This window comes from Balaenoptera physalus (assembly GCF_965194825.1).
Source record: "Balaenoptera physalus genome assembly, chromosome: 15".
Taxonomy (NCBI): domain Eukaryota; kingdom Metazoa; phylum Chordata; class Mammalia; order Artiodactyla; family Balaenopteridae; genus Balaenoptera; species Balaenoptera physalus.
This window is the reverse complement of record NC_138894.1, coordinates 3804872-3821998: the sequence shown is the minus strand read 5'-3', so window position 1 is coordinate 3821998 and position 17127 is coordinate 3804872. Positions and strand designations below refer to the sequence as shown.

Sequence of the window (17127 nt, the reverse complement as noted above, 5' to 3'; positions counted from 1 at the left end):
TCCCTTGGGAAGGAGATAAGTTTCCTTCTGAACCTGGTGATGTTGAAGAGCTGAGAAGCCGCCCAGAGGGGCTGCAGATGAGCAGGAAGCTCTCTAAGGCTGCAGATCTGGGAGTTCATCACTGAACGTCAGACTGGAAACGTACAAAACATGATCAACTCTCTTTAAAAAAAAGGCACTTATCAGAAGAAAAACAAAGGGCCAAAGTGTGCTTTGGGAATATGACTTTTAGAGTTTGGGAGTACAGCATGCCTGACGAGGACAGACGTGGGCAGGTCAGAAAGGTAGCTGTGTTACATAATCGAACAGACAACCGCATTTCAGGAAATAGCACAAATGCCATGCGCTTCGGAAAACTGCATGGGATAAAGACCGGGAAAGAGACACTGGGTTTTAGATAATGTCCTTGGTGACTTTACAAAGAATCAGAGAAGGATGAGGAGTTCAACTCCTGATTCAGCGAAGGTTACAAAACAGACAAGCAGTAAGAAATTGGGTCAATGTTGTTATACCCATTTTGAGTAACTAATTTAAAATTGGGCCAGACCATTTACTATAATCCTGCTTTCCTTATTAGGAAGACAAAGTTTTCACGAAACAATGGACTGAGGGAGCTTCTTTCTCAACACCATAGAGCAGGTGGCTGTCCAGCTCCCTGACTTTGGACCCATCCTGGCTCAGTGCACTGTATCCCCTCCAGTCACTGACCACTGAGTGCTTCCTACTGCCAGGAAGCACGCCAGGGACTTAACAGGGGAGCGAGGTAAATATTATCTCCCCATGTGATAGATTTTAGATAGGTTCAGAAACACTTGTTCTGGAGTTGAAGAAGCAGAGACTCAACCACTCAACTGCGACTTCAAAATTATACTGGCTCCAAGGACCCTCCTTGGGTACTTCTGCTGGGGAACAAGGCAGGGGATGACCCATTCATTCAGGGACAACGCCTTGTCACCTTGGGTAAACTATTATTGCTTTAATATAATAAGAAGCCTGGAGCCTAAGAAAGAATTTCATTAACATGGATCCGGGCTATTCCACCAGGAAATCAGGATCATTTGAGTACTAGGATTTCCTTTTGGGAAGCCATATGGGGAGGGGATTGATGACAGACATCTGGATACATGTGCCTGTTTAAGGAAACTTGCGTCTTTCCCCCTTCTCTGGGGTTACAGGTAAGCATGTGGCCAGGTGACCGGAGGGTTCCACTACCAGTGACAACTCCCTCTGGGGCCCACATTCCTACAACTCCTTCCAGGATTCTGCCCGGTGGGCGGGCTCGAGCTGGACACGAGGGAACTCAGGCACACACTTTGGGTTTCCTCCCCTGCTTTTAAGAAGTGCTTCCGACGATAACAGAGAGTCAAAAAGTGTCTGGTTGGGAAAGTAAATAGACACAAGGCAAATAAATAAAAATGCCCAGAAGCAATTACAGAGAGGAAGTGACATTTTTCTAAGTCACTTTTCTGATGGACCGCAGGCCTGCCTCGCCGAGGGTGCCAGGCGAAGGCTTCCGGGAGGGGGGCGGTGGCCGAGCCCCAGGGCGTCCTGATAAGAAAATCAAACAAAAAGAGGATGGAAAGACCACCCGCCGGTCCTTCGATGCCGAAGTTGCTGCCTTGCTCGCCTCTCCCGTCCTCCTATTCGCTCCCCCAGCGCGCAGGGTCGGAGCGGGGCCTCCCCTCCCCTCTCCTCGGCGCCCGGCCCGGCCCCGCGCAGGGTCCCCCGGGCCGGGCTGCGCACCCGGCCGAGCCGCGAGCCCCGCGCCCCGCGCCCGTTCCGGCGCCGCCCGAGCCCGTCCGCCGTGCGCGCCCAGGTGGGTCCCGGGCGGCGGGCGCGCGGGCCTGGGCGGCCCCGGCGGCGTCACGGGGCGGAGCGGAGGAGGTGGAGGAGGAAGGGCGCGCGGGGGGCGCTGCCGGTAGGGGCGGGGGCGCCGCGGCGGGAGCGGAGGCCGGAGCAGAGCGGGCCGGCGGGCGCGGGGCTCGGCGGCTGGGGTCGGCCGGGCCCGCGGGGTCCGCCCGGGCCTGAGCGTCCGCCGAGCGGCGGGAGGAGCGAGGGGCGCAGACAAAGAGCGGCGCCTGGGCGGGCGCTGCGCGGCCGCCGCCCGGGACCCGCGCCGCTGCCCCGGCCTCGGCGGGCGGCGCGCGAGGTAAGCGGGGCCGGGGAGGGGACCGGGGGCCGGGGACCGGGGACCGGGACCGGGGCCGGGGCCGGGGCGGGGGCCGCCAACTTGGGCCGCTCTCGGAGTTGCGGCGCCGCGGCGCTGGCGGGGCGGGGCGCGCCGGGGCCGGGAGCCGGGTCCCCTCGCGGCCTGGCCCCGCGGCCGCCGGCACCTCCGGCTCGTCCCCTCCCCAGGCCGGGCGGGCTAGGCGGGCCTGCGCGGCGGTCCCGGGACTGGGCCCGCGCGGGGGCGCGGAGCGGGGGCCGGGCGCGCCCCCGGGGAGGACCGCGCGGATCGCAGGCTCCGCTCAGGACGCGGGAGGCGAGCGCGGCCCGTGGAACTTCTGTGGGTCGCGACTGTTTGCGAACCCGCGTGGAGCTGCTGTCACTTGGCGTCAGGGAGGCTCTCCGGGCCCGGCGCTTTGTGCCGGGGCCGGGCTCCGCATCCTGCCCGAGATAACCGGCCCCGGAAACAAAGTTTCTCACGATCGCGCTGCCCTGGGCTTATTCTGGGCGATCGAACCACCCAGCGGTTCTGGAAGAATTCGGTGTGTGACTTGAGGGCGTAGACGGTAACTCCCTGGTGAGCGCAGTCGGCGTGGAGTGTGCGGGGGGTGTAATCGCAAAACGCTTTCGTTTGTGGACCGTGGAGATCGCCCTGGAAGGGCTGCGCGGGTGCCCGGGGGTTCCGGACTCACTGGCGTCTCTACAGCGCGGGGGACAAAGCAGGAGCGGGCGCGGGTCGGCCTCTGGCACCCAGGACAGGTCAGGTCGGCAGTGTCCCCTGTATCTGGCTTTGTTTATTTTGCCAACAGGTTTAGGGCTGAACCTGGCAAGTTTGCGTCTGCACAACGGGATGAGCAGGCCGCAGCGCTGGGCCCGCGCAGGCCCACCCCTTCCTTTGACCCCAAAGAAACTGCACCCTGCGAGGCCGCCCGGTGTGGCTTGCGGGACCCACAGGTAGGGGAGTCCTTGCCTGGCCCCGGCCCAGTGCGGCTTTCTCCTGGGCTTCGCCAAAGGGATTTTGGTAGGAATGAGAGTTATTCAGGGTGTGTTTCATCCACTGCATTTGATATCGTAAGCAGCAGGGCTTTGCAAGGCTTAAAACGACTGAAAATGAAATTAATCTGGGCTGCTTTAACTTATCAAAGCAGATCAAAACTTTGCTTCTGAACACTCCCTTAATTCACTTACCCAGTGGCCCTAGATAAACGGGTAAATTAATGACAGGATTCAGGCATGGGTGGTGGGGTTGTATAAAGAGGGTGGCAGCCAGTGAACATGAGCAGATCGAGTGGGCCTAACCAGGAGACTGAGCTGTCAATGTAGGTTTTTAGGTGTTTGGAACAGGGGTTTCCCCAGACGTGGGTGTTAACCGTGTTTCTGAATTAGTGACCACGAGGGAAAATCCTACTTTGATGTTTCTCTCCTCCAGGTTGGTTAGATGTAGTTTTTTTTTTTTAATTTATTATTATTATTTTTTAATTTATTTATTTTTGGCTGCGTTGGGTCTTCGTTGCTGTGTGTGGGCTTCCTCTAGTTGCGGTGAGCGGGGGCTTCTCTTGTTGCGGAGCGCAGGCTCAGTAGTTGTGGCTCACGAGCTCTAGAGCGCAGGCTCAGTAGTTGTGGCACACGGGCTCAGTAGTTGTGGCACACGGGCTTAGTTGCTCCACGGCATGTGGGATCCTCCCGGGCCAGGGCTCGAACCCGTGTCCCCTGCATTGGCAGGTGGATTCTTAACCACTGCGCCACCAGGGAAGCCCTAGAAGTAGTTTTGAAGAAAGTGGCCGGATCTTAGTGGTCCTCTGGCTGCAGCTAGTTGAGGCTGAAATTGGGAACTTAAAGCAGCTGTAAGCTGGTAGTAACCTAGAGGCCTCACCTGGGCCCCGGGCTTCTCAGCTGCTACCTAAATACTCAGCAGGATTGATCCTGGGCCACGGGATGAAATTGGGTGGTAAATTGCCATCCGGAGGATAGGCTGACCCGTCGCCTTCGCTCCCCATTTAAGAGGGGGCCTGATTAAGGTGATTGCAAGTAGCTGTGCTCATTTGTCAGGCTTTGAGGTTTTCTTTACTACATGCCCTATACTTCAGTTCTCTTCATCCCTCATCTCTTTGAAGCTGCCATATTTCCCAGCCTGTGTTAAAATATTTGCATTGGGGGATTATTGAGGTTTTCCAACAAACAGATCATATGTACACAGTATTTGAGAAATGTGTTACCGTCCACTGTAAACACACCCGAAATCTTTCTTGTGTGTATACAAACTGGATAACCTTTTAAAATACCCTGAAGTCTTCTCCATTGCCCAGAATGACCTGGAGCTTTTTCCTTGGTCACTTCATTAGCATCGGCTGGATGAGGCCGTGTTACCATGCTTCTCCGGGATACTCATGCTTGTTACTGCCCAGAATGGCCTGCAGTGAACCAGGGGAGAGGGCTGGGGACATGCTTCTCCTATATGAAGAATCAAGGGGAAGATTGTTCGCTAGAACTGCAGGGTAGGGTGGTGGACCATGTTTGGAACTCTAGTAAGCCAACTTTTTTCACAGATGAACTGGAAACTCCCCGCAACTCAAACCCGAGGCTTACGAGATGAGTTTTCCCATCCAGATGAGTTGCAAATGTCCCTTCCAAAATGTTTCTCTTTCCTAAAATGAGTGATGGAAACCCTTTGTGGTGTGTTTTCAAAGGCTAAAAATGACATCGTGATGATACCGTTAAATGCTTGAGTTAAGGCAGTTTAGAAGGAGGTCAAGAGAGCCATTTAACGGTTTCAAACGTATGGAGCTAAAGTAAAGATAGTTTCTTGTTTCTTTAGGCCATTTTAGTAACACGGTTTTAAAAATTAGACTGTTTTTTTCTTTTCCTGCATTTCACTTTGAATGGTTCCCAAAGTGTGTCAATTTCTGAAGGTATAATCAACATTAACCAGTTATAACTCCCTCCCCCAACACACACACACACATTTGTCACAGTTGGCCCTGTGGTTTGTGTTCATTCCTTGTACACACGGATGCCCAGAAAATACTGATCGAACATGTGAACATTGAGTTCTGAGCCTGTCAGTCATTAAGGCTCTAGGTTCATAAGGTTTTGTTTCCAGCATGTCCAGGTCAAGACAATGGGAGGATTTGGTCTGGTGGCCTCTCTATTTGGTAAATTCTCTGTCAAACGAATCATTTATAGTCCTGAAGCTAAAATTAATTAAAAAAAAAAAAAAAGCGAGACGAAAAGCAAACCCAGCTATATAACCCCCTGGTGGGTTGCCTAAATATTTTACTTTTCAATAGGTTGTCTGTCCAGGTTAACCTGAACTGGAAACTCTGGGCAGAGCGTTTGTTATCCTGGCCTGGTAAGCTAGCCATTTAGTTTCCTCTTAGCTCTTTTTATACCATTTTTTAATGTTTTTAAGAAAAGAAGCTTCAAGTGCGCTCAGAATCGAAATACTGCAATTTCCCCTTTTGAGAGTTTTGGAAAGTGGGATTGTTTTGCTGGTTGGTAGTTAAATGAAGATCTGAAACGCTCAAGTCAGATAAAAACAACAGGTACTAGTGTTCAAATGGAAAATTATGGTTTACCAATTAGCTTTCCCATCTGCCACCATACTTAGTATCAAAATAACATGGTGATGTGGGCTTCGGCCCTGAGGTCTGTGTGAGGACCCCGGAGCCCAGAGACAGTGGCGGGGTGACAGAGCCCCCTGCCTGCTCAGCAGGAGGAGATGACCCCCAGAGGTGCTGGGCGTGGTAGTCCGTGGGAGGCTGCGGGTCTGCTGCAGGTCCTGATGGGCGGAGTGTGTGGACCCAGTGGGCCTCTGCCCGGCTGCAGGTGGGAGCAGGGCGGGCAGGTGAGTTCACTCTGGAGGTGACCTCCTGTCCTGATTTCGGTGTCTGAACCCCTCGGCCTGGACAGTCTCTGCGAGTTGAAGGGCACTTGTCCCCATTCAGTGTGTGCACGCCTGCTCAGGCTGCCCTCACAGATCCCACAGGCTGAGCGTGAAAAGGTGGCTTATTTCTCGCCCTTCTGGAGGCTGTAAAGTGAGGATCCAGGTGCTGGCAGACTCGGTTCTCGGTTCTCGGTGAGCCTCTCTTCCTGCTGTGCCCTCACACGCCCTGCATGTGGGGAGTTCTGGCGTCTGTTCCCCTTCCTAGGAGGACACCAGTTCTGTTGGGTTAGGGCCCCACCCTTCCGACCTCATTGAACTTTAGTTGCTGCCAAGGCTCCTTCTACAGACGCAGGCACGTCGGGGGTGAGGGCTTCAACACGTGAATTCGGGGGGCAGTTCAGTTCATAACAGTGCGTCACTCTGTTCAAAACCAGGCTGCTGATTTTAGGGCTTCCTGTGGCTTCTGTCACCCCGATCTGGAATCTGGTGCTTGAGGACATCTGCGGCGGGGAGGGGAGGGGATGGCAGCCTCCACACGCGGGGAAGGCGGCCGCCGGGATCCAGATGCTTCAGGCTTTGAGGAGAACCATTAGGAGAGAGAACTAGCCCTGACCAATTCCGTTTGTGGACGCCTGCCCTCAGCCGGTGTTGGCTCAGCTGCAGCACGGTTTTTGGATCAGGATCATGATCAACTACGAGATGTACGGAAAGTGCTGGATTTGGTATGGAAACCAGAGCGTTTCCTGGCCGTGGATGGAGCCTGGGGCCAGGAGCATTGCTGGGGCTGCTGCTGAGACCGTGGATCTGCTGGGAGCCAGCGTCCCCTTGGCAGGTGCGGGCGGGTTTGGTGACGTCCACCCCGATCGCTGCCTGCGTTGCTGGCCTGGGCCAGCGTGAGCTGTTCCAGGTGATCACCTGTGTGACCGCAGCTCTCCAGTGGCAAACCTGTTCGTTCATGACTCAGTCGGGCATTCAAGTGAATCACCCGACTTCTCTCCGGTCATTTCCACTGAAAACTCTGAACGTCACAGCTGTCGGCACCACCTCCTGACCTGCCTGCCTTCTCGTTAATGTCCCCAGCATTGACTCACTGCGTCATCCTGGACTCTCCCTTGCCTCCCAAATCCCAATCTTATTAATTCTACCTCCAAAAGATCTCTTACATCTGAGCCCTGCGGTACTTACTTCCCCTCTCGCACTGGCGGAACACCTGTCTCACCACGCCTACCACCCTGCCCACTGCGCCCGGGTACTCGAGCCTGGCCGTGGTCCCATCGCTGGCTCTCCACTGCCCTCGGGTCAGTGTCCCCAGTCCTCAGTGTGGCCACTGTGGGTGGGCCTGCACCATGGGCTCCTCACTGCTCTTCCAGCCTCTGAATATGCTTCCCCACCCCCAGGACACACTGGATGGCTGCCTGCTAGTTGTGATAACGTTTATTGTCAGTTTATTTTTAAAGACTTCTGTACTTTGGGGCCGATTCAGTGTTACCCTTGTAATAACAGCATCACGGTGCAACTGCAGTTTCGTGCCCCGGAACTGTACCTGACCCTTAAGGAAGGAGGAGAGGCTGGTGCCGAAAACGCTGCCTGTGTCTGTTTTAATGCGGGGTGTTTCCTGCAAACGCCCCTTGAAGAGATTGTCAGGAGCCGTGCTGTCCCATTGAAATATAATGCGAGCCACAGATGGGGTTTTAACTGTCTAGTAGCCACATTAAAGATGTAAAAAGAAACAAGTGAAACTAATTTTCACAATCTAGTCTTCTACCTGGTAGAGCCAAAGTATTTTTATTCCCACGTGTTCAACATAAAACATTATTAATGTGATGATTCACATTCTTCTATTTGTGTGAAGTCTTTGAAAGCCAGCACGTGTTCTCCGTTCGTGGCATACCTCTTCCCTCGCAACATTTGGGTGTTCAGTGGCCCCATGAGGCTGGTGGTTGCATGCTGGAGAGCACAGGTCTGTACACTTTGATGATGCAAGCTTCGTTTAGTCTGTGTTTTCCTAAGTTGAGATAGCTGAAGAGACACAGAGGAAGCAACCTGGGATCATAGTAATGGTAATTATTATTCTTTAGTGGGAAAGGTGTAATCTGTAGTTCTAAGGAATACTGTGATATTTCAGGTACTCAAGCAATTTTAGAGTACTCAAACCAGATGTGGTTACCTAGAATCAGGATACTTGTATATTTTACAAACGTTTTAAAATGTGTGTAGAATTCTAGAGGTTACGTTACCAATGCAAAATAACTTTTGGGGGATTGTAGTGTTCAGTGTATTTCTGATATATTTAAGTACTTAATTTCTAAGTATAGAACCTAAAAATCATATTTCTTTAGTGATCACTGGCTTCTTCCCTAACGCACACACACCACACGTTGTAGTGACTGTGCTGACCACGTTACACAAAATACTAGCTCATTGAATGCCTTCAAAAACTGAGTGTGGGGCTTTCCTGGTGGCACAGTGGTTAAGAATCCGCCTGCCAATGCAGGGGACACGGGTTCGAGCCCTGGTCCAGGAAGATCCCACATGCTGTGGAGCAACTAAGCCCGTGCGCCACAACTACTGAGCCTGCGCTCTAGAGCCCGTGAGCCACAACTACTGAGCCCGCGTGCCACAACTACTGAAGCCCACGCGCCTAGAGCCCATGCTCCGCAACAAGAGAAGCCACTGCAATGAGAAGCCCGCGCGCCACAACAGAGAGTAGCCCCCGCTCGCCGCAACTAGAGAAAAGCCCGTGCACAGCAGTGAAGACCCAATGCAGCCAAAAATAATAAATAAATAAAAATAAATAAATTTATAAAAAAAAAAAACCTGAGTGTGATTTCTTGCATTTCTCTTTATAGTCGAGGATATGGAGACATAGCAGTTCAGGCTGCCGAAGGTTCCAGAGCTGGTCAGTGGCAGGTCTGGAATTCACACTCAGGCTGTCTGACTTCTGAGGCTCTGCTCTAATCCACTAAGCTAGGCCACCATCTCTTCATTAAGGTGTATCTGAAAATGCATAAACAGAGCTGTAAACTTTTATGATGGTGTAAGATTGGAGAAACATAATGGAAAACCATTGATAGGGAGTAGAGCTTGGAGGTCGTTCATTCTGGGAACCTCTTACCAGCCAAGTTATGCTGGAGGCCCTGGACTCTGGAAGGGCATCACGAATAGTCACCAGCTGCTCCAGTGGTGCTGGCGGGTGTGCCGCGGAGGGTCACAGAGGCGCAGCGGCGAGCACCACCGGCCTTGCTGCTCCTGCCTGCCAGCCCTCCTTTCTGAGTGCCACGGGCCAGGGGGCCCCCAAACAGGCACACTGTTCAGCTCAGAGCAGGGCCTCAGCATCCCCTGGAGGGTTCCTTCAAACTCACATGGCTGGACGCACACCAGAGCATCTGCAGGGGGACCTGAGAGTTTCCTTTCCTGATGAGTTCTCAGGTGATTTGGAATTTTGGAAGACTGCTGTTCTAACTTTGTGGGAACTTCGACATCGGCTGCCGTCCTAAGCGAGGCTTCTAGTGCCGGACCATCCTAAACTCGCCCTTCCGTTGTTGGAGGGCCCTGGAAGCACTGGGTAGCCTCCCCTCGGGGCAGATGGAACTGACATACAGTCGAGAGTGTGGTGCTGTTGGGGGGACTTCTGTGTGTTTCCAGGTCGGGAAGGCGGTGGTCTCCGATGGGCTATCACGCGGGCAGGCTCTCTGAATTCACAGGCTTAGATTTGCCGTCCAGCTGCTTCTCTCCGTGCAGCCTGTCCCAGGAGGAGGAGCAGCAAAGATTTATTTACTTAAACAAGCTTAATAATTCTCCCAGCGGCGGTGAGGACGGCCAGCTCGGGAGGAATCTTAGAAGAGGGAGAGGTGGGCGTGAGATGCTTAGAGAAGGCGCCAGTGGCTGTCTCATTGGACGAAGCCCATCAGTGTCTGCATCGATCTTCCTTAAAGGATGTGCCTCAGTTTCGTATCCTATGAGTTTTGGCTGAGCATTTAAGGATGTCTGCGAGTCAACAGATATTTTAATTATGTCACTTGCAAGCCTGGCTGCAGAAGAGCAGTTCTGTCTCTTTCCCCCTTTCCAGCTGTGTTCGTTTTAAGGACAGTCCCTTTAAAAGCTTGTGTCCCTGTTTTCAAGTCCGTGTGTGTTGTGGGCAGGGGTGGTGGGGAGATGTCGGGATTGGGGATAAACAGCTCTCTTGTTGCTCTGAGTGATGGGAACCAGCTTGGGGGCATGGACGTAAAAACTGCAAGCTGCTGGAGTATTTTTAAGAGACCATGAAATAACGAGGGATTCAGGGAGTTACTTTAGAATCAGTTTCAGGACATTTGATATAGGTGAATAGTGAATTTTCACCAAACTGCTTTCTTTTTTAAGGAACAGATTTAGGAGCAGAATCTGGCAAGACGGATATAAAAGCAGATTTTTCCTTTCTTTTGGTTCTTCCCTCTGTATTTCACGTTTGTGTGTGATTCCCCGACCCTGACCATGCAGCTTAAGTCATCTGCCTTCCTTACCTGCACTCGGATGGTTTTCCTTTACGTGTTCAGTTACTGCCTTCTTCGGACTGGCCTGGCTCGTATGTACAAGCTCCCCTCCCTTTATTAAGACGTCTCTGCTGCTTCATTTCCCTTCTTAGTGTCTCCGTCGTAGGTCTCTTTCATGTGGTTCAGGAGATAAGACCCAGCGGTGACTATAAAGAAACTGTCCTCTTAAAAATGGGAGGACAACAGACCCTCTGCTGTTGTCATTTTCATTTTCAGGGGTGCCTGGGTGGAACTGAGGCTCCGTTGAGGGTCGTAGATGAGGGCTCCGGTGTGTAATTGTTGCTGCTTGAACTTGACTGTGCCTTGCACCAGGCGAGCTCAGCCCCGGGAGGGAAGGCTGCCCTGCCTTCTGGAAGAAGGAGATCCTCTTTTCCTTAATGTCTCAGGTCGGAGAGGGTTGTTACAGTCAAAGGCAGAAATGTTTTCAACATAACTGCATACCTGAAAATTCCCATTCGTTTTTGAATTTTCCTAGCTGGTAGATTTGGGTTAAGAAATAAAAGCAATTCACTTTTGCAAATGCAAGAGGATACCTTTTCAGGGGTTAATATTAAAAAAAGAAACTTGATGGGACTTCCCTGGCGGTCCAGTGGTTAAGACTGCGCTCCCAATGCGGGGGGCATGGGTTCGATCCCTGGTTGGGGAACTAAGATCCTGTATGCTGCAGAGCGCGGCCAAAATAAATAAGTAAACAAATAATTAAGAAAAAAAAAAAAGGAACTTGAGACTTGATCCTCTACTCTTGTATGTAAATTAGTGGTTCTCAACCAGGGGTGGCTCTGCCCCTCTGGACAATTGGTGGTGTCTGAGGACATTTTCCAGTTGTCAAGAGTGGAGAGTGGTCCTGGTGTCCAGTGGGCAAAGACCAGGGATGCTAGCCTGTATCCCACAATGCACCAGACTGTCCCCACATCAGAGGGTCAACTGGCCTGAAAAGTCAGTGTTTCAGCAGCCTTGTTACCAGCAACTGCTCTTATACTTTGCTTAAACCTTTCAATTAATGGCCCGTGTATTCTTTCACACAGTTGCCCTCTTGGAGATCATTTTTTCCCTGCAGTTTTGTAAACATGAAAAATAATACCTATTTAGAAAGCTAAACAGTATTTATACACCTCTACAGTTAAGTATATAAAGGAGAAACTTTAATATAACTGAGTTAACCATAGTTTATCTGTAATATTGTTGGTGGTAAAGTATGGCATGCATTGTTTTTTAAATTTTCTCCTTCTGCCTCTTTGGACCATATAAATACGAAATGCTGATTTTGTAGGAAGCATTATGAAATCTGGCTGAACCGGGGTGACAACACATTCCCTTTAGAATGTCCACAAACAGGGAAGTAATGGGGTCCCTTATCAATGGCTTTTAATAGGTAGTTGATTTTCAGAGTTTGGTTTAATCAAAGACCTCTGTTTACTTAGCTCAGAATCCTTACAATTGGTGATTGTTTATAGAAAAAAAAAAAGTTCTTGCTGTTACTAAAGTTTATAAGATCCTAGATTCAGCCTGCTAATCTTTGAGCTGGTCACATCTGTTAGCTTTTGAATGTTTTATTTCCTTTTTTTATATAGTTCTAAAATAAACTCTTCAGGGGAGAGAGGACCAAAATATCACAAATTAGACCTTATCCAGGGAAGAGGAAAGGGAAAATGATAATTGGGTTGTGAGTGTCTTTCAGCGTCTGGCTCAGTGGCAGAGCTGCCTGTTAGCTGGCCTTGATTGTCATGTTCTGTCCGTACTTCTTTTTCTTTATAAGCAGGCTCTGACTTGATAAAGTCAGAGAAGCCTAGAAATTGAGAGGGCTGCCGGTTAGAAGTTTCCTTGGCTTAATCTAGATCTGTTTTCTGTAAATCATTTCCTGTTGTATTGCTCTTCCCTTTTACTTGGTCACTTCTTGTATCTCCTCTCTTCCTGTTCTGTTGCTAGGATAAACACAGAATCAGCGCTCTGGACATTTTTGAACTTTTCTCGGTGGAGATGGTTAAAAGTACAGTCAGTCTTTTTCTTTCCTTAACCTCCCATCCTCATGGGCACTGAGAAAGACCTAGGAAAGATGAATAGTAACTCTCTGGACAGACTTGGAGGTTCTGCAGTTGTGTGCTGCATGACATTGTGTGTGTCTAATTGTTCTGCGTGTGTCATTGTATCATTTGATCCTGACACATCGGTGGAGGAGCAAGTACTGTGACTTGGCCACTGCGGAGAGAAGGAAAGTGAGGGTCACAGGGGCAGGGACTGGCCGCAGGGGTCCTGCTGTCAGGTCATGCCCCGGATCTGGAGCTGCGGGACGCAGGGCTTCCTCAGGGCTTTGTGTTTACGGTATTGAAATCCCCTCTTCCCTCAAAATAAAACGTTTGCCGGCATGCAGTAACTTCCTGCCTTTTCATTATGATAGGGGCTGGCTTCAAGCAGCCTCATCCTGAACTTCAGTAATAGCTGGTCTAAATGTGAACTCGAGACGTCTGGTTTCCTGTGAGCAGCGAGGGTACACGTGCTCCTTTCCCCCTGCTGCTAGTTTGGCCCAAGCTGCCCGGCTCGCTTCTAACACCTCTCCACCTCCGTCTCATCTTCTGCGAAGCAGGGGCTTAACGCTGATGTTTTCAAAGACCTTTTGTGGCTCTGCCTTCCCTGTTTAGAAATTGCAGCTGTGCAGTTCCTTATTCGAGCAGGGTCTTCAAAGCAGAGTGGCTGAACCGGCCTGCGCGTGGTAAACTGAGGCTGCTTGGTCCCTTTTTGTGAATCTGGCTGGAGGACCGAAGGGCACGTGTGCGGGGACAAAGCACAAGCTGCCTTCTCCATCCCGATCTGACCCACAGATCAGACTGCCGGACTAGTTTGCTGTCCCTGAATTGTCACCCAGTGAAGACTTTAGAGTGCCGGCTACAGCAGAAGCACCGTGCTAGGAGCCATGGACATACGAAGGTGGACCACACAAAGCCCTGCCCTCAGGGAGCTTGTGAACCAGCCCAGAGTGATTTTGCAGGTTCACGATCGACTCTCATCTCAGTGTACAAGACGAGTGCCCGTGCTTCTCTGTGGGGTCCTGTGGGTGGTGCAGGGAAGAGCCCTGGAAAGTCCTCAAGGCCAGGGAGAATTCATTTCAGATAATCTCGGCAGAGTCAGGCAGCCCTGAGACCGTGGAGTGTCCGCTGAGCAGGGATGGTCCCAGTTGCCCCTGGTGAAGCTCTGTGGCCACTGCAGCTGGGGCCGGCACCCTGTCCTCCCCCGACACCACCCTCCCTTCCCGGGACGGCGCCGTCTTCCAGGGCCTGTGTGAGGCCACGCTGTCAGTTTGCTTAGGATGAACATGTGGTTTTGGGGTCAACTACTCCGTAATTTTCAGATTATATAAACTCTGCTTACATGTGATTTACTTGCCTACGACTTTGAGCTCTTAAAAAGAAAAAGAACAAAACTACTTATTGCTGCTTTTAATGGAACGCCGGTGTCAGGAAGCCCACTGATACTTCTAATTCCTTTTTTTTTTTTCTAATTGATGACGGTATAAGTGCATTATGCCATTACATTTTAATCTAGAAAAGATTTATTTAGTCAGATTACTGCTTCGCCTGGATTGGTGATGAATATTGTAAATCTGTCCTGTTCAGGCATTTTGCGGGTTTGTTTTTTATCCTGATTGTCGAGTTTGAAGTGTTTCCTTTGAAATGTGAACTATTTGTTCGCTCCATTATAGATGTTATTTTTTGTATTTTTTCAAATGCAGTGTTTCAGGTCGTTGACCTCGGCCTCATCTAGTTCCCAAATCATTGTGTCCTTTGAACAGCAAGTCGGTGGACCAGATTCTGTGTTTCTGTTTAGCATCCGGAAATAATTTAATCCTGGCATTCAAAACAATTCAAATCATAATTAGTGATTTGTCCTCTGTTTCACACTGAACTAGTTTACAGTTCCTCCTTTAACTTTTGATGACATGGGTTAGTGTAAAATAGTTTTTGTGATACATTGTAATTGATTTGTGATACGCTGTAATTAATGCTTAGTGTTTAAGTGAAACTTAATTTGAGAATAATGAGAATTTAATTTGAAGTATGAGTTTTGTGTTGGCCGTTTTAAAGATTGATTGGAATACATTGATTCCTGGCTCTCAGGGACCTTAATAGGAGAGAATTTAACGCATGCTAAGTAAGTCTTTTTTGGGTCTCATTCAAGGAAGCAAGATTTTTGTTGTCGTTTACAGACTCGTGTAGAGTATTATTTTATGTATGTAAGTACAGGTCATGTGTTTTCTGAAGAACAGCAAAAGTTGTACTGTTTCAACCAAGTAAATAACCTTATACTGTTGTGTTGAGCCAATCAATAAATGTGTTTATCTCCTTTTGTTGAGTACAGTTTTTACTAAGTTTTCCAGAGTACACTGTGTAATTGTTGAAAGGCGTTCATGTTCTGCTTTGCATATATGGATTTATGTGTAGTATGTACAGTACGTATATATTTTCAAATGAACCTTTAATTTTAGAAAAGTCTTAGATTTATAGAAAAATTCCAAAGAGAGTACAGAGAGTTGCCATACCCAGCATCCGGTTTCCACTGTTGTTAACGTCTTCCGTTACTCTGGTACACTGGTCACAGCTCATGAACCAAGACTGGTACTTCATTGTTAACTGAGGTCCGTACTTTTTTGGATTTTCTTACTTTTTCCCTAATGGTCTTTTCTGCCCCAGGATCCCATCCTGGAGACCACATTCCATTTACTCACGGTGTCTCTTGAGGCTCCTCTTGGTTGTGACAGTTTCTAGACTTTCCTCCTCCTGACGATATTTTCAGCGTTGAGGAGGACCAATCAGGTGTTTTTTGGAATGTTCCTCTGTTGGGAATCTGTCTGGTGTTTCTCTCGTGATTAGGCTGGATCACAGGTTTGGGGGAGAAGACCACAGAGGGAGAGCGTCTGTTGGGATCTGTCTGGTGTTTCTCTCGTGATTAGGCTGGATCACAGGTTTGGGGGAGAAGACCACAGAGGGAGAGCGTCTGTTGGGATCTGTCTGGTGTTTCTCTCGTGATTAGGCTGGATCACAGGTTTGGGGGAGAAGACCACAGAGGGAGAGCGACATTTACATCACATCCTATCAAGGGTGCATGATATCAACGTGGCTTGTCCCCGCTAACCTTGACTTCCTGGCCGAGGTCGGCTCTGCCAGGCTGTCCGCTGCGGGCCCACTGGGGAGTGACCCAGGGCTCCTCTGTTTGCGCTGCAGTCTTGGAAGGAAGCCCAACGCCCTCAGAGGTCCGGTGGAGGGAAATGGAGTCACAGCTGTGAACCCTGCCCTGCAAAGGTCAGTCTGGGCCAGAGGAGGGCGGTCCTCAGTGCCAGGCTTGTCTGAAATGGTTCTGTCATGTGTGTGTGTGAGTGAGAGCAGGTGAGTGTGTGCACGTGTGACGATGGGAGTGTCCGTGGACTTCGTCCAATTTGGGCAAATAAAAACCAGAAGCAGATCTTCCTGATTTCGGCACAGGCCCGACGCTTCACGCTCTGAGATGGCCATCCTGTAATCAGGCAGACCCGGTGAAGGGCGGGCGGAGGTCCTGCTGCAGTCCCAGCCCAGGGAAGGTGCGCTGCATCTGTGGACACAGCCGCTCTGGCGGCCCTTACCAGCTGCCCAGGTGCCCTGACGCGGCTCCAGGTGTGCGTGCTAGCAGATTTGGGCTGCGGGGAGTGGGCTCAGGAGCTGGCCTGGGGAGGGGATGGCGTGGGGCTTTCCTCCAGTGGCTGATCAGGCCGAAGGGTGGTTGGCCTTTCTCCGGGGTGCAGAGAGGGTCAGGGTTAATAGGGCCGGTAGCCTATTTCGCTTTCCTGTTTGTACCTCCCCTGCGCCCTGCCACTGACGGTATGCTTTGAGGGTGGAGGTGGAAGGCCCCCTGTCGGGATACTACTTACCGTTCCGCCCTCCCCAGAGCTACGTACATTAGAGAGAATCAGTTACGTTCATTCGCATTCATATAGCTTGTATTAGTGCATTTTGTTTATTAAAATTGACTGCATATAAACATCTGCAGTGACTTTTTTGAACATTATTTTCTTTAAATCCATGCCTCCGTGTTAAAGTATAATTTATGACTTCTATTTTGACCTGTAGTTTCTGATAATTGTTAAAAAAATCTTTCACTGAATTTTTTGTTTTGACTGGGGTTGCTTATGTGAGTTTTGGCGTCTATGTGTAGAAGAATCATGACATGAAAATGAGAACTCCCACTTTGCTGGGAAACGTTTAAGGACAGCATTTTTGGAATTGGCTGGGCTTGGGTTTTCTTTATAGCAAGTCTGCTGGAAGCAGCGTTCCATATGTAGAAGCAGGGCTGAACAAGGTGGTCTCTTCAGCTTCCTTCCAGCTTCAAGTTGGAAGAGGGCTTGCTGGAGGCAACGGTAGTGAGTAGGTGGCAGAGCGTCGAACCAGGGGTGTGGGAAGGAGTGGGGGACTGGTCCAGCCCTGGGCTCCTGGCTCGGGCTGTCTCCGCACATCCGCACGCGTTCCTGTTACAACAGCACAGGAGCCTCTGCTCTGACGGTCCTCCCTGGGGCCCCGCCCGAAT

At 50.5% G+C, this 17127-nt stretch overlaps 1 protein-coding gene across 5 annotated transcripts in view; it reads left to right on the top strand.

The window, feature by feature from the left end:
• Nucleotides 1-1792: 1792 nt before the first annotated feature.
• Nucleotides 1793-17127, top strand: part of NCK2 (NCK adaptor protein 2) — a 139792-nt gene continuing 124457 nt past the window's right edge. Inside the window, exons 1-2 of one of the 5 annotated variants that reach the window (XM_082426394.1) lie at nucleotides 1896-2149; nucleotides 2976-3120. The gene's annotated coding sequence lies outside the window, so the exon portion shown is untranslated. Of the gene's footprint in view, nucleotides 1817-1894; nucleotides 2150-2790; nucleotides 2926-2975; nucleotides 3121-17127 lie in introns of those variants that run through there. The other 4 variants (XM_082426396.1, XM_082426397.1, XM_082426393.1 and 1 more) reach the window with 4 other exon arrangements.